At 43.8% G+C, this 13569-nt stretch overlaps 1 protein-coding gene across 46 annotated transcripts in view; it reads right to left on the reverse strand.

Moving 5' to 3' along the window:
• The window catches only part of BCAR3 (BCAR3 adaptor protein, NSP family member), a 314925-nt gene that overhangs the window by 282981 nt on the left and 18375 nt on the right, over positions 1-13569 (reverse strand). For 32 of the 46 annotated variants that reach the window (XM_078332552.1, XM_078332534.1, XM_078332564.1 and 29 more), the window contains exon 3: positions 936-1061. The gene's annotated coding sequence lies outside the window, so the exon portion shown is untranslated. Of the gene's footprint in view, positions 1-935; positions 1062-5127; positions 5244-13569 lie in introns of all 46 variants that reach the window. The other 14 variants (XM_078332548.1, XM_078332532.1, XM_078332561.1 and 11 more) reach the window with 1 other exon arrangement.

The raw sequence follows: 13569 nt of genomic DNA on the forward strand, positions 1-13569 counted from the left end.
CTGTCACCTGTGCCCAGATAGGACTGGTTAGGGAGTTACTCAGCACTGTGTAAATACTGTCCAAAGCTCTCTGGTCATTCAAATCAACTCATTTCTGACTAATGGAATAGAGTGGGCATTTAACTCTAATATACTCCCATTAGGCTAAAGCTGTGTAGAACAGAGTAGTACACTGGTGCTAAAATTCATTTACATTCATTTGGTTCATCAGCTCATCTTACAGATGAGAAACCAAGACCCAGAGAGGTAAAGTCACTTGTCCAAGGTCAAAACCCAAACTGATTCCTGAGTCTAGTCTTTTGTCTCTACTAGAACTTTTGAAGGGAGATAATCAGGGTGTCTCAGGCTCTTTGGGTTACAGGTAACAGAATCCCAATTTTAAGCCAAAAGAAAAAATTATCAGAAAAAAGAAAGAGTAGAATCCAAGGGCAGGAAATACAGCTTGTGAGGGACCAAAGCACAGTCGTGAAAGCTCACAGGGACACAGTCAGCTTCTCTCCCTTTGCCTTCTTCTCTGAAGCAGACTGGCCAATGTGGCTTCCAGATCTACCCTGAAGGTATGGGACATCCCTCAGACGTGAGGATGGGATCTGTTCTATGGGGCTAATACAGGGTCTGGGCCAGCATAAACCTAAGTGGAGAGGGGTGAATGCTGTAGCAGGGAAGAAAGAGTGGGTTGTGAAGTCTGACTGGTATGGAATGCCTTCTGGGCTTTGCATGGAGCTGTGTACACTATTAGTATTGTCCTTGCTTTTAAAGACAGAGGATGAGGCTCAAAGCAGTTAAGTACACAGCTGCTAAGTATCAGAGACAGAGATATGTGCAAACACCAGGTCTCTTTCCTCTTAGTTTAAGATTCTTCCTTTTCCTTGATGCTTCTCTATTATGTAAAATAATCCTCCTGGCTTTGGGGCTCTAGAACAAATCCAACCTACCTGCCATTTTCCTTTCTTTGGGAAGAACTGTTGTTAACTGGTGCTTCAATGCTTGGAGCCAAAAGTCATCCAGCCTGTGAGCCGCTTCCACAGGTAATCCTGGCTCTCTGGGTTCGGAAACCAATGCTGAAAAGAAATTTATACACTACTTATACAGTGGCTCCAACCATTTCTTGTTCTACATTCTGGAGTGTGCTAGAAACAGCTCATACTGGCTCCCAAGAGCCAACTGTTACATTTTTGGAATTTTACAAGCTAGTTGACATTATGTTGTTAGCTTGAAATTGGACATTATGGGAGAATTTTATAGCCTGGAAATTGGCATTCGCTACAAATCAGGGCTCTCCTGACTCCCAGCCTGCTGGTAAGTGTTTCCCAGCATATCATTGTATCCATCTGCCCACTTGCTGCCTAGGAGACTTTTGAAGATGTTCATATGAAAGCTAACAATTTTCAGTAATAAATGTCCTATAAATATATTTAATGGACTGATTTTTTAAAAAAACATCTTTGAAGACTTGAATACTTTGTATCAATTTTGGTGGTAACTCAGGGCCAAAAGTCTAAAGGAACAAATGGATTCTTTGTGTAACTCTACTTCCCACTCTGCTAGAATGCTTAAACTCCCTTATTTTCTATGCACACTTGTCATCCCCTTTCTCCAGGCCCTTCCCTCCCAGGAAGCCCACTGCTGGGACCTCCTGTCTAGTTTTGCCACCTCCAGTCCCCCCTCTCCTATATGTCCTTCATATCTCTACCAGGTCAATCTTTTGAAAGCCCTGCCTCTGGTCATGTCTCTACCATAGCCTCTGTACCACCTGCCAAATATGCTCCAAACTCCTGACCTGGCACTCAGGCCCCTCAACTGCCTTTCTGCCCATCATTTCCGCAGGGAACCCAAATGATATACTGGATTGGACTGTTTTCTGGGTCTTTGCTTCCCTAGAAGGCCCTCCTCTACCCCATCTCCTCTGAAACCCAGTTTAAGGGGCATTTCATTCATGAGGCTGTCTTCCCTAATCCCTACTGCCCAGCTAGAGGTACCCCATGGTCAACCCTGGACCTGTTTGACTGTGACTCTCACATGTTCCTCACAGGCATTACTCCTCCAGGGTGGGCTGAACACAATCACCTGCAACACGACTGCAACTCACAGTGTGGTCCAGACCAACAGCACCAGGTAGTTTTTTAGAAATATAAATTCTCCACCCCGTCCCAGGCCTAAATGAATCAGAATTCTGATAATCCTCCAAGTGGTTCTAACACATTATTCCCATCAGCTTTTTCTACTCTATGTCCTTTTTCATGGCTGCTCTCATAGCAGTCTTTTTACTGTTAATATTTCCCCTGTTCATTTAGATTCCAGCAGTCTTACCTTTTGGAAGGTTTGCCCCAGTAAAGCTGTAGGTGGTGGTTCCACCCTGCACCCCTCCTCCAGATGAACCTCCACTGTATTTCACAGGCCCTGGAATGCTCCCTGTGTCCCCAGCCCCTAGAGCTCCATTCTGCATTCAGCTAAGTCCACTGTTCCTCCTCCACCTATAGGTGTGAATTAGGTGTGAATTATATTCACTCCCTCAAAATGTCTGAGCAAAGGCCCATCTCCTAGGTCAGATAAATCTATTATCAGGTAAGCTCTGTGCGAAGTTACTCTGGCCAGTCCAGTGCAAAGGTCAAGGGTCCACAGTGGGCTGAAGCCACACTTTACTAAAAAGAGGCCTCTCCTCACCACCTACCACCCACTCCAGACTGAGAAAGCTTTCACTACCTCAAATTGGGTATGGCTACCACAAGGCCAAAGCTTTGGAGAACCTAGGGCAGTTTTTCTCCTTCTCTTTCTCTCATTCACTTTTTTTTTTTTTTTGAGACGGAGTTTCACTCTTGTTACCCAGGCTGGAGTGCAATGGCGCGATCTTGGCTCACTGCAACCTCCGCCTCCTGGGTTCAGGCAATTCTCCTCCCTCAGCCTCCTGAGTAGCTGGGACTACAAGCACGCGCCATCATGCCCAGCTAATTTTTTGTATTTTTAGTAGAGACGGGGTTTCACCATGTTGACCAGGATGGTCTCGATCTCTTGACCTCGTGATCCACCCGCCTCAGCCTCCCAAAGTGCTGGGATTACAGGCATGAGCCACTGCGCCCAGCCCTTCTCATTCACTTTTAATGTGGATATAATTTAAAAGTTATAGAAAACTTGTAAATACAGTATCAAGGGACTCCCATGTGCCCTGTGCCCAGATTCACCTATTGCTTATATTTTGCTCCATTTCTTTGTGGCCTTATCACTATCTCTGTGTTCTTTCTTGACTATTTTTTTTTTTTTGAGATGGAGTTTCACTCTTGTTACCCAGGCTGGAGTGCAATGGCGTGATCTTGGCTCACTGCAACCTCCACCTCCTGGGTTCAGGCAATTCTCCTGCCTCAGCCTCCTGAGTAGCTGGGATTACAGGCATGCGCCACCATGCCCAGCTAATTTTTTTTTTTTTTTTTGTATTTTTAGTAGAGACGGGGTTTCACCATGTTAACCAGGATGGTCTTGATCTCTTGACCTCGTGATCCACCCGCCTCGGCCTCCCAAAGTGCTGGGATTACAGGCTTGAGCCACCGCGCCCGGCCCTTTCTTGACTATTTTAAAGCTAGGTGGAGACATTATACCCTTTTACCCCTTAATATTTCTGAGATCAAAGACATTCTCTTATGTAAACATATTATGATTACTACTTTAGGATACTTAACATTGATACAATACTATTATCTAAACCATAGTCCAAATTCAGATTACATCATTTGTCCCAATAATGTCCTTTACATTTTTTATTGCTTTTTTCTCAGCCGAGGATCCAACCAAAGATCAAACATTTACTGCATTAATTTGCATTTAGTTGTCATGGCCCTCCTTTACCCTGGAACAGTTCTGCCTTTGACTTTTTGGACCTTGGCAATTTTGAAGGGTACCAGCCAGTTGCTTAGTAGAATGCCCCTGATTTTGCGTTTATCTGGCATTTCAGGATTAGGTTTAGGAAAGCTTTTTATGACAGGAAAATCATCGAATTGATGTTGCATCCTTTTCATTGTATCTTGTCAGGGAGTGCGTGGTGACGTATGCCCAATGCTGGTATGTTAGCTTTCATCTCTGCAAAGGCAGTTAAATGGCCTCTTTGTGGAGGCTGTCCTCTGCTGGTTATTCTCAACATTGCAGCTGCTATGCCCCTGCTGATGTGATTGACAAGAGACCAGATGGCCTGAATACAAACCCTGACACTCTACGGGTTGTGTGACCTTAGGCAAATAATTTAGCCTTATTGAACCTCAATTTCCACATCTGTAGAATGTAGTATCCACATCCTGCTTCCCTCATAGGATGGTTGAGGGTGAAGGGGTCTCACAGAGATGGTCATGCAGTCTATTCCTAAGCTAAAGTCTATGCTGGCTGCTATGACTTCTGGGTGGGCAAGGCCTGATGGTCCCTGGAGTGCCAAAGCTGCTCTTCAGGACTCATGTCCACTACCTGCAAAATCTCCAATGGGCTTGGGCTCCACAGCCACCATGGCAGAGCTGCTTCTTTGCCTAAGGCTTCCATGAACAACAGGTTCCTCTGTTGCTATTGTGAAGGAACTCCAGGCAGCCCCCAGGGAGACCCAGGCCTGGCCTTTAGTGGTTCTGCCCTGTGGGCCCATCTGGGGGTCACCAGTGGTGTGTGTACCAGCTGGTACACTGGCATCCACTGGGGTTACAGCCACACAGCTTCCCCCAGGCTGATGATGCCCCTGAGACTGAACATAGCTCCTGCACGGCAGCCAGCAGAGGAGGTGCATGCACCCCTTGACTCCCACTAACCAGGTGTCAAACAGGTTATCCACAGGGCTTTCACCTCAACTAACCCAGGGATTACGTCTTAAAAGAAAAAGTGCAAACTCTGCTCTTACCTAGACTTTAGGTTTCTGAAAACCTCAGAAGCTTAGGTGCACCCGCACATATTTCTTCCTCCTTACCTGCCTGCCTTCTTTCTTTTAATAACTATTTATGGAGCACCAGACACTGCATTAGGGGTATATGGAGAGCACAATATACAACTTGCCCCATGGGAGCTACAGTTTATTGGGTAAAGGAAACAAGCTGAGCAACAATTACACTGCACCTGAGATCCCTGGGCAGGCATTCAGTTCCTACCGGGCCTCTTGGCTGCACTTACCATCTCCCAGGTGGCCCAGAGCCTTCTCATTATCGCTTTATATTTATTCAGTGCTCTCCCAGGACTCCAGCAAGATGCATTTTGTAGGCCCCAGGGAGAAGCTCAGAGACAGGGAACTATGAGAAATAAGTAGATCAAGGGGGAGAGAAAGAAGAGAAACATTTCTCAGCATAAACATAATTAGTTGTTTCTTTTCTTACTCAAATTTGCTCTTCAGAACAGAGGTCTCTGCAGTAGTGAACTTGAGTCTTTCTCTGTGGGGTCGTCATATTTGGGGATCGTGGGATTCCTGGGAATTGATAACTCAACAAATGGAATTGGGAGCATGTTCAGAGGAAAGAGTCTCACATGTAGCAGGTGATCAGTAAATGCTGAATATAAAATGAACCTCACTTGGTAAAGCTGGAAGTGCAGATTAGGCTGTGAGGAGTGGGCTTCACAAAGTGGGGAAGCAGCCCTCCCCCAGGAGAATGGGGAGAAAAGCCACTTTTCATTCATGTGTTAGATACCATTGCCTGATTCATTCTGCCACACAGGCTTCTTCTGAAGGGAAAATGAAATACAACATGGGAAAGGGCCATATACATTTGTACAGAGAGGTACTAGACACCAACAGACATAGGAGAATGTGTTTGAGCCAAAAAATACAATGAGGAGTTCTAATGTAATTTTACAGTGGTTTATTAGGTAGCAATCACACTTGTCTACACTGATGAGGAGGTTAGAAGAGTGCTGCCATGGGTGCTGGGTTTACAGGATCTGATTTATACCTTCCCTGATCTCTCAGCCATGTGTACAGTACACTCTGCATACAAAGGATGCCGGGTAGGAATGGGAGTGGAACATTCACAAACACATTATGACTACTCAAAGAACAAGAGGTGGATATGCAGACCATCCGGCTATGCAGAAGGCCAACTTCTAGTTGGAAAACTATACTAGAAAATTCCAAGAGAGTGAGGACTATGTTGTCTTGTTCACCATTGTATACCCATAATCTAGCGCTATACCTGGCACACAGTAGGCATATAATATAAATTAGCTGCACTGGAAGCCCACCTATGACTAGTTTATTCTATCACTGTAGGATAATTTTGCTCAGGAATTCACAGGAGAATACAGTTTTATGTTTTCTCACGACCATATACCCCAAACAATATTTTGAAATTATGCTGCAATTTCCAGTTTTTCTTTCATTGGTGAGTAATTCACAGAAACCTTTAGAAATTAAAACTCTGGGAGAATGATCCAAGATGGCCGATCGCTAACATCCCGGGATTGCAGCTCTCAGGGAAGGCGCAGAGAACTAGAGAACGCCACACTTTCAGACAAAGTCTGGTCGCTCACGGAGCAGAAGATCCCCCAGTGGTGGAAACACACGAGTCGCCAGCGCGACTCTCGTGGTTGGCGCAGCGGTTCCGCCAGCACCTCGAGGCGGCAGCGCTCGGCGCAGAGTAAACTACTACGGAAACAAGAAGGAAGCCCGACAGGAGAATCCTGGGCAGAAAAGCACCATCAGTTTTAACGCCGCTGCTCTGGCCCTGGGAACTAACAACCTGGACGTCCACTCAAGAGACCTAATCTGAAAGTTGGTAATTTCAAAGACGACAGGAGGATAAATTTACAATGACGGGAAGAAACCAGCGTAAAAAAGCTGAGAATACTCAAAGTCAGAACACCTCTCCCTCTAAAGTTGATCACAGTTCCACATCAACAATGGAACAAGGCTTGATGGAGAACGAGCGCCTCCTGATGACAGAATCACTCTTCAAGGAATGGATAATAACAAACTTCGGTGAGTTAAAAGAACATGTTGTAGCCCAACATAAAGAAAGTAGGAACTTTGAAAAAAGGTTTGATGAAATCCTATTGAGAATAGACAACTTAGAGAGGAGTATGAGTGAATTAATGGAACTGAAGAATACAATACAGGAACTCCGAGAAGTATGCACAGGTTTAAACACTCGAATTGTTCAAGCAGAAGAAGGGATATCAGAGGTCAAAGTCCAACTTAATGAAATAAAACGTGAAGAAAAGATTAGAGAAAAAAAGGATAAAAAGGAATGAGCAAAGTCTCCAAGAAATGTGGGACTATGTGGAAAGACCAAATTTACGTTTGATAGGTGTACCTGAATGCGATGGAGAGAATGAATCCAAGCTGGAAAATACCCTTCAGGATATTATTCAGGAAAATTTTCTGAAACTAGCAAAGCAGGTCAACATTCAACCCCAAGGTAATACAGAGAACACCACAAAGATATTCCTCAAGAAGAGCAACCCCAAGGCACATGATCGTTAGATTCACCAGGGTTGAAACGAAGGAGAGGATACTAAGGGCAGCCAGAGAGAAAGGTCAGATTACCCACAAAGGCAAGCCTATCAGACTTACAGCAGATCTCTCGGCAGAAACTCTACAGGCCAGAAGAGAGTGGGGGCCAATATTCAACATCCTCAAAGAACAGAACCTTCAGCCCAGAATTTCATATCCAGCCAAACTAAGCTTCACAACTGAAGGAAAAATAAAATCTTTTATGAACAAGCAAGAACTCAGAGATTTTATTACCACTAGGCCTGCTTTACAAGAGCTTCTGAAAGAAGCATTACACACAGAAAGAAACAACCAGTATTAGCCTTTCTAAAAATATACCAAAAAGTAAAGAGCACCAACATAAAGAGGAATTTACACCAACAAATGGATAAAACAGTCAGTCAACATCAAATGGCAGTAACCCTAAATTTAAATTGACTGAATTCCCAATCAAAAGACACAGCCAAAACCCAACGGCATGTTACATCCAGACCTGTTTCACATGCAAGGATACACAAAGACTCAAAACAAAGGGATGGAGAAAGATTTTCCAACCAAATGGAGAGCAAAAATAAATAATAAATAAATAAAAAGCAGGAGTTGCAATTCTTGTATCGGATAAAATAGATTTTAAAGCAACAAAGATATCGTGGTAAAAGGATCAATGCAACAACAAGAGCTAACGATCCTAACACCCAGATAGGAGACTTAGATTCAATGAGACAGAAAATTAATAAGGATATCAAGGACTCGAACTCAGATCCAGAACAAGTAAACTTAATAAATATTTATAGAGCTCTCCACTTCAAATACACAAAATATACATTCTTGTCAATACCACATCACACCTACCCATTAGTTTAAATGAAACATTGATTGGCCATTATTAATACCCAATTTTTTTCAAAATAAAGCAATATTTCCATTTACTCTCCCTCTTTCTCTTCCTCTTTCTTCCTCTCCTTTACTTAATTTTTTTTTCTTTTCTTTCCTTCTCTCAAAAAAAAAGAAATCAACTTGTAAACCTCTAGATCCAGGTTGGCAATGTCTCTTTCATTGCTTGATTTCCTTTCTTCCCTTCCCTCCCTCCCTCCCTCCCCCCCCCCCCCGCTTCCTCCCTTCCTTCCTTCCTTCATCCCTTCCTTCCTCCCTACCGTCCTTATTCCCTTCCTTCCTGCCTTCCTCCCCCCGCCCCCAAAAAAAAAAAAAAAAAAGAAATTAAAACTCTGGGCGAGGCGTGGTGGCTCACACTTGTAATCCCAGCGCTTTGGGAGGCCAAGGCGGGCGGATCATGAGATTCAGTTTGAGACCAGCCTGGCCAAAAAAGTGAAACCCCGTCTCAACTAAAAATACAAAAATTAGCTGGGCGTGGTGGCAGGTGCCTGTAATCCCAGCTACTTGTGAGGCTGAGACAGGAGAATCACTTGAACCCAGGAGGCGGAGGTTGTAGCAAGCTGAGATCACGCCACTGTACTCCAGCCTGGGTGACAGAGCTAGGCTCCATCTCAAAAAAAGAAAAAAAAAAAAAGAAATTAAAACTCTGTTTAAACAAGCAACAGACGGTAATATTGAAGGCATTTAAGCTATTGCCCACTGAGTTCTTGATTGACAATGTCAAAACCACCACCATGGCTAGAAACAGGCTATTCAGGAATGCAACAAAAATGAAGATAGAATCAAACAAAACCCCCCAAACTAAAACTATCTTAGCTATACCAATAAAAGCAGGTGCTAACTTGTATTTTGCTGAAGTCCTGAAACTGCCCTCAGGGGCAAGCAAGCAATCAGTACATTAAAAAGACAAAAAACGTTATTAATAATAGAACTAGCTTCTCTGTCCTGAGCTTGGAAGGGCAATACCTTCCTGGATGGTTCCACAATATCTGCTTCTCAGCCATCTGTTTCCCTGGTCCCCTTACATCCTGTTCAACCAACACTGTTCTGGTAACAGCTTCTGCTTTATGTTATCTTTTCAGCTGCCTGTCCTGTTTCTGCAGGAGTTTGATTTAGCCTTGTATGTGAGCAGGCACTTGCGAATATGAGGGAAGGAATCGGCCACTGGGCATCAAAGCAGGGGCTGCAGGGGGTCGCCTGCAGCACGGGGGCAACAGGCACCATGATCTGGCATTGCTTTCTGGCTTTCGGGGCTGCGAACCCAGCATTTCCAGTGGGTCACTTCCATGGTTTTTAAAAGCTACCATTTACTGAGCACTGTGCTAAGTATTTTACATGTTATCATATTATCTCATTGCATTAACCTCACAGATACACCATGAGACAATTTTTTTCTTTCTTTCTCATTTACAGATGAGGAAATGAGTCTCTGAAAGTTGAGTGTCATGGCCTTTTATACGGTTCAGAAGTGGCAGAGGTGGAACTGGAAGTCAGGCTGGGCTTTATAGTCCGTGCCCTTAGCCATTTGGTTTTCTGGCCTACCCTGTGGTCTTCCATGTCATCTCTGGCAGCATTTCCAATTTTACTCCTATTCTTCTTCCTGATCAGTCTCTGAGTTGCTTCCCAGCTCAAGGTGACATCCATGCACAAACTACATACGCCACTCTCCATCCTGGCTTTGACTGGTTGCAGTTGACTGCCTCTGTTTACCCCCCACGTCCCTGCCCAGCACCTTTGCAGTACGTTGCCTCACAGCAGTTTTTGCCAAGGAGCTCTCTTCCTCCCTGCTTTCCCATCCTCCTAGTTCAACTTCCCTAGACCTCTTCAGCCTCCTGGCTCTGCCAGTCCCAAGGAAGCTCTGCTCCCCGCTGCCCCTACATCACACAAAACTTCCCAGCCTACCTAGGCTTCGTTGATTACTCTCTCCTTAGGGGTGAAGCACTGGTTCCCAGGGCCACTGGTTTGGTTGTTAACCACATGCCACTTTACAGTACCCTTAATACTGCCAACTTTGCTGTTTAATTTTTCATATGCTAGTGCTTTCCACAATCATAAGCTCCTTGAGTGCCAAATGTCTCTTTTTGTACTTTGTGATAGTTTTCTTAACACCTACATCAGTGCTTTACACACACACAAAGACTTCAGAAATATCTGGTGGTTTCTGTGTGACTATATTCATTAGAGGCTGATATCAGCACTGTTAGCCAGGATCAGGCACAAGTGTCACAGAGCTGACGTTAATCGTCAGTGCCTACTGCCTCCTTCTCAGGGCCTTCCTTTGCTTCCTACAAGCTAAATACCTTGGTCTGTGCCTACCACACAATGCTCGACTCAATGCTGTGCACCTGCGCTGCCTACAGTTGTGGTTGTGGGTGTCTCTAGAGCAGGAGTGTCTGGGTTTGGATCACAGTTCTGCCTCTTCCTAGCTGTAATCTGCACAAGCTGCTTAACCACTCAGAGTCTGTTTCCTCACCTGTAAAATGGGGGGTAACAGTACTTTCCATCACTAATCAAGTATTTACTGAGGACTAGCCATTTGTTTTATTATATGTAAGGCATTATTCTAAGTGCTGGGTATAAAACAAATTCTCACCATCAGGGAGCTTACTTTCTAGTGGAGGGACACAGATAGGTAATGAAGTAAACACAGTGTGTCAGAGAGTGGTAAGTGCTGTGGAGGAGAGTAAGTGGGTAGGTGAGGAATGGTTTTAAATAGCAGGCTAAGGAGGCACTGGAATACAGCCCTGTGGGTCAGTAATGATTAAATGAGCAAATGAGGGTAAGCACCTAAAACGGTGCTTGGTAAATTCTAAGTGCTGAAGAATTGTTAGATATTAGGTATCAGTAATGCATGTATGATATTTTTGTAAGTAGAAAAGTACCAATTAAATGTTTGTTATAATAATGTTGAGATAGAAAGGCACCAATCCACATGTTATTACAATTATATTCTCTGTGGGTTGCCCATTTTAAACTGACTCTGCTAACCAATTCATACTTTGTGAGCACCTTCCCTGGCCACTCCTCCCACCGGTTACCAAGCCCACTTGCTTTTAACTATCAAAATATATGAGCCTTAGCGAAAGATACAAAGGTATGTTACTTCCTACTTAGCTCTTTTCTGGATCTTTTATTTTTTGAGGAATAAACTTGAAAGTGGATTAAAATTCTAATCCTAAAATGTGACCTGTGTTAAATATTGGGCCTTTGCAACTTACAGAGAAAATTCAGGCAGATGCTGCTGGGTGCAAGTATCTTTTCACCTACCACAAACACTATAAAACTTTGCCAGATTTATTTATCTATTTCCAGTTTGTTTGTTTATTTATTTATTTTTCTTTCCAACTTTTATTTTAGGTTTGGAGTACCAGTACAGATTTATTATGTGGGTAAATTGTGGGTCGTGGGGTTTGGTGTACAGATTATTTAATCACCCAGCTAATGGGCATCATACCTGATAGTTTTCTGGTCCTCTCCCTCCACTTAACCTCCACCCTCAGGTAGGTCTCAGACCTACTCTGTTGTTCCCTTCTTTGTGTCCATGTATACTCAAAGTTTAGCCTCCATTTATAAGTGAGAACCCTCAGTAGGTCTGTTGTGCCCTTCTTTGTGTCCACGTGTACTCAGTTTAGCCTCCATTTATAAGTGAGAACCCTCAGTAGGTCTGTTGCTCCCTTCTTTGTGTCCACGTGTACTCAGTTTAGCCTCCATTTATAAGTGAGAACCCTCAGTAGGTCTTATGTTCCCTTTTTTGTGTCCATGCGTACTCAAAGTTTAGCTTCCATTTATAAGTGAGAACATGTGGTGTTTGGTTTTCTGTTCCTGCATTAATTTGCTTAGAAGCCAGATTTATTTAAGAGTAAACTCCAAACCCAGAACACATTGACACAAACACAGTTGAAGATGCTACTCAAGTATTAAGGATCCATCAGGACCTCGATTTCTGCACAAATTGGTAAGAATACCAAAGAAAAACTACTTTTCAATGCTCTTAACACTTCTGACACCAAAATGTGTAGGTTTTCCAAACTGAGTACTTCTTCAGTTCTCTGCAGACACCCACTAGGGATCTTACCATTTATCTCAATTCTGATACTAACTCCCTGGAATTAGCACAAGCCCCACAAGTTAAGGGATCAGCCCCATAAAACTGACCCCCTTTTTAGATGCCAATCACAAGTCTCAGGTCTCCTGTATTCCTGACTATATCCAGCTATAAATTGGGGGTTCCCAAAATCCCCTCCTCAGGTTCAAAAATTTGCTATAGTGCTTCTCATAACTCAGTGAAATACTTTGCTTACTCTGGTAAGTTTATTTTGGAGAATACAACCCTAGGAGCAGCCGAATAAAAGAGATGCATAAGGCAAGGTATGTGGGAGGAGGCACGATACTTCCATGTTCTCTCTGGGCATTTGCCTTCCTGGCACATGGATGTGTTCACCAACCTGGCAGCTCTCTGAATCACATTGTTTAGGGTTTTATGGAGGTTCCATTACACTGGCATGACTGATTAAATCAGGGGCCACTGGTGATTGGAGTCAATCTCCAACTTCCTTCTTCCCAGAGGTCAGAAGATGAGGCTGATAGTTCCAACTTTCTAATCATATGCTTGGTTCCTCTGGTAAACTGACTTCACCCTGAAGCTGTCTAGATCCTCCACCCCCACCCAACCTAGAGTCAACTTATTAGCATACAAATTAATGTCTTATTTCTCTGGAAATTCCAGGGGTGTTAGAAGCTCTTACATCAGGAACTAGGGACCAAGACCAAATGTTATTAAAAAAGATGCTCCTGTCACTCCTATCACTCTGGAAATTACAAGAGTTTTAGGAGCTCTGTGCTAGGAACTGGGGCAGAGACCAAATGCATATTTTTTATTATGTCACAAGTACATATGAGCCTTACTAGACCTTCAAATCTTCATTTGCCTCTTGAAGGTCTTTCTCCAACACTGAGGGGTCTGGAGTGGGTAAATCGGCTGTCCTCCCTTGAGACTCCCTCAGGGACCCTTCTAACCCAGATTCCATTCAAGTTCAGAGATTAGAGGGCAGGAATATCCTGCAGAGGCCAGGAGCAGAGCCTCCTCTGATCTCACTAAGGAGATGACCGATAAGGGAAGGGCCTGGAGAGAGCTCTGTGAAACTGTGGGTGGATGCCTTCAATTTCTCTTTAGAGATAGCCCTTGGATGCAGATGGAGGTCAGAGGTGTTGGTAAAGAAACCCTTCAAAAATGTCTGCGG

Source organism: Callithrix jacchus, chromosome 7 (assembly GCF_049354715.1).
Source record: "Callithrix jacchus isolate 240 chromosome 7, calJac240_pri, whole genome shotgun sequence".
Classification (NCBI taxonomy): domain Eukaryota; kingdom Metazoa; phylum Chordata; class Mammalia; order Primates; family Cebidae; genus Callithrix; species Callithrix jacchus.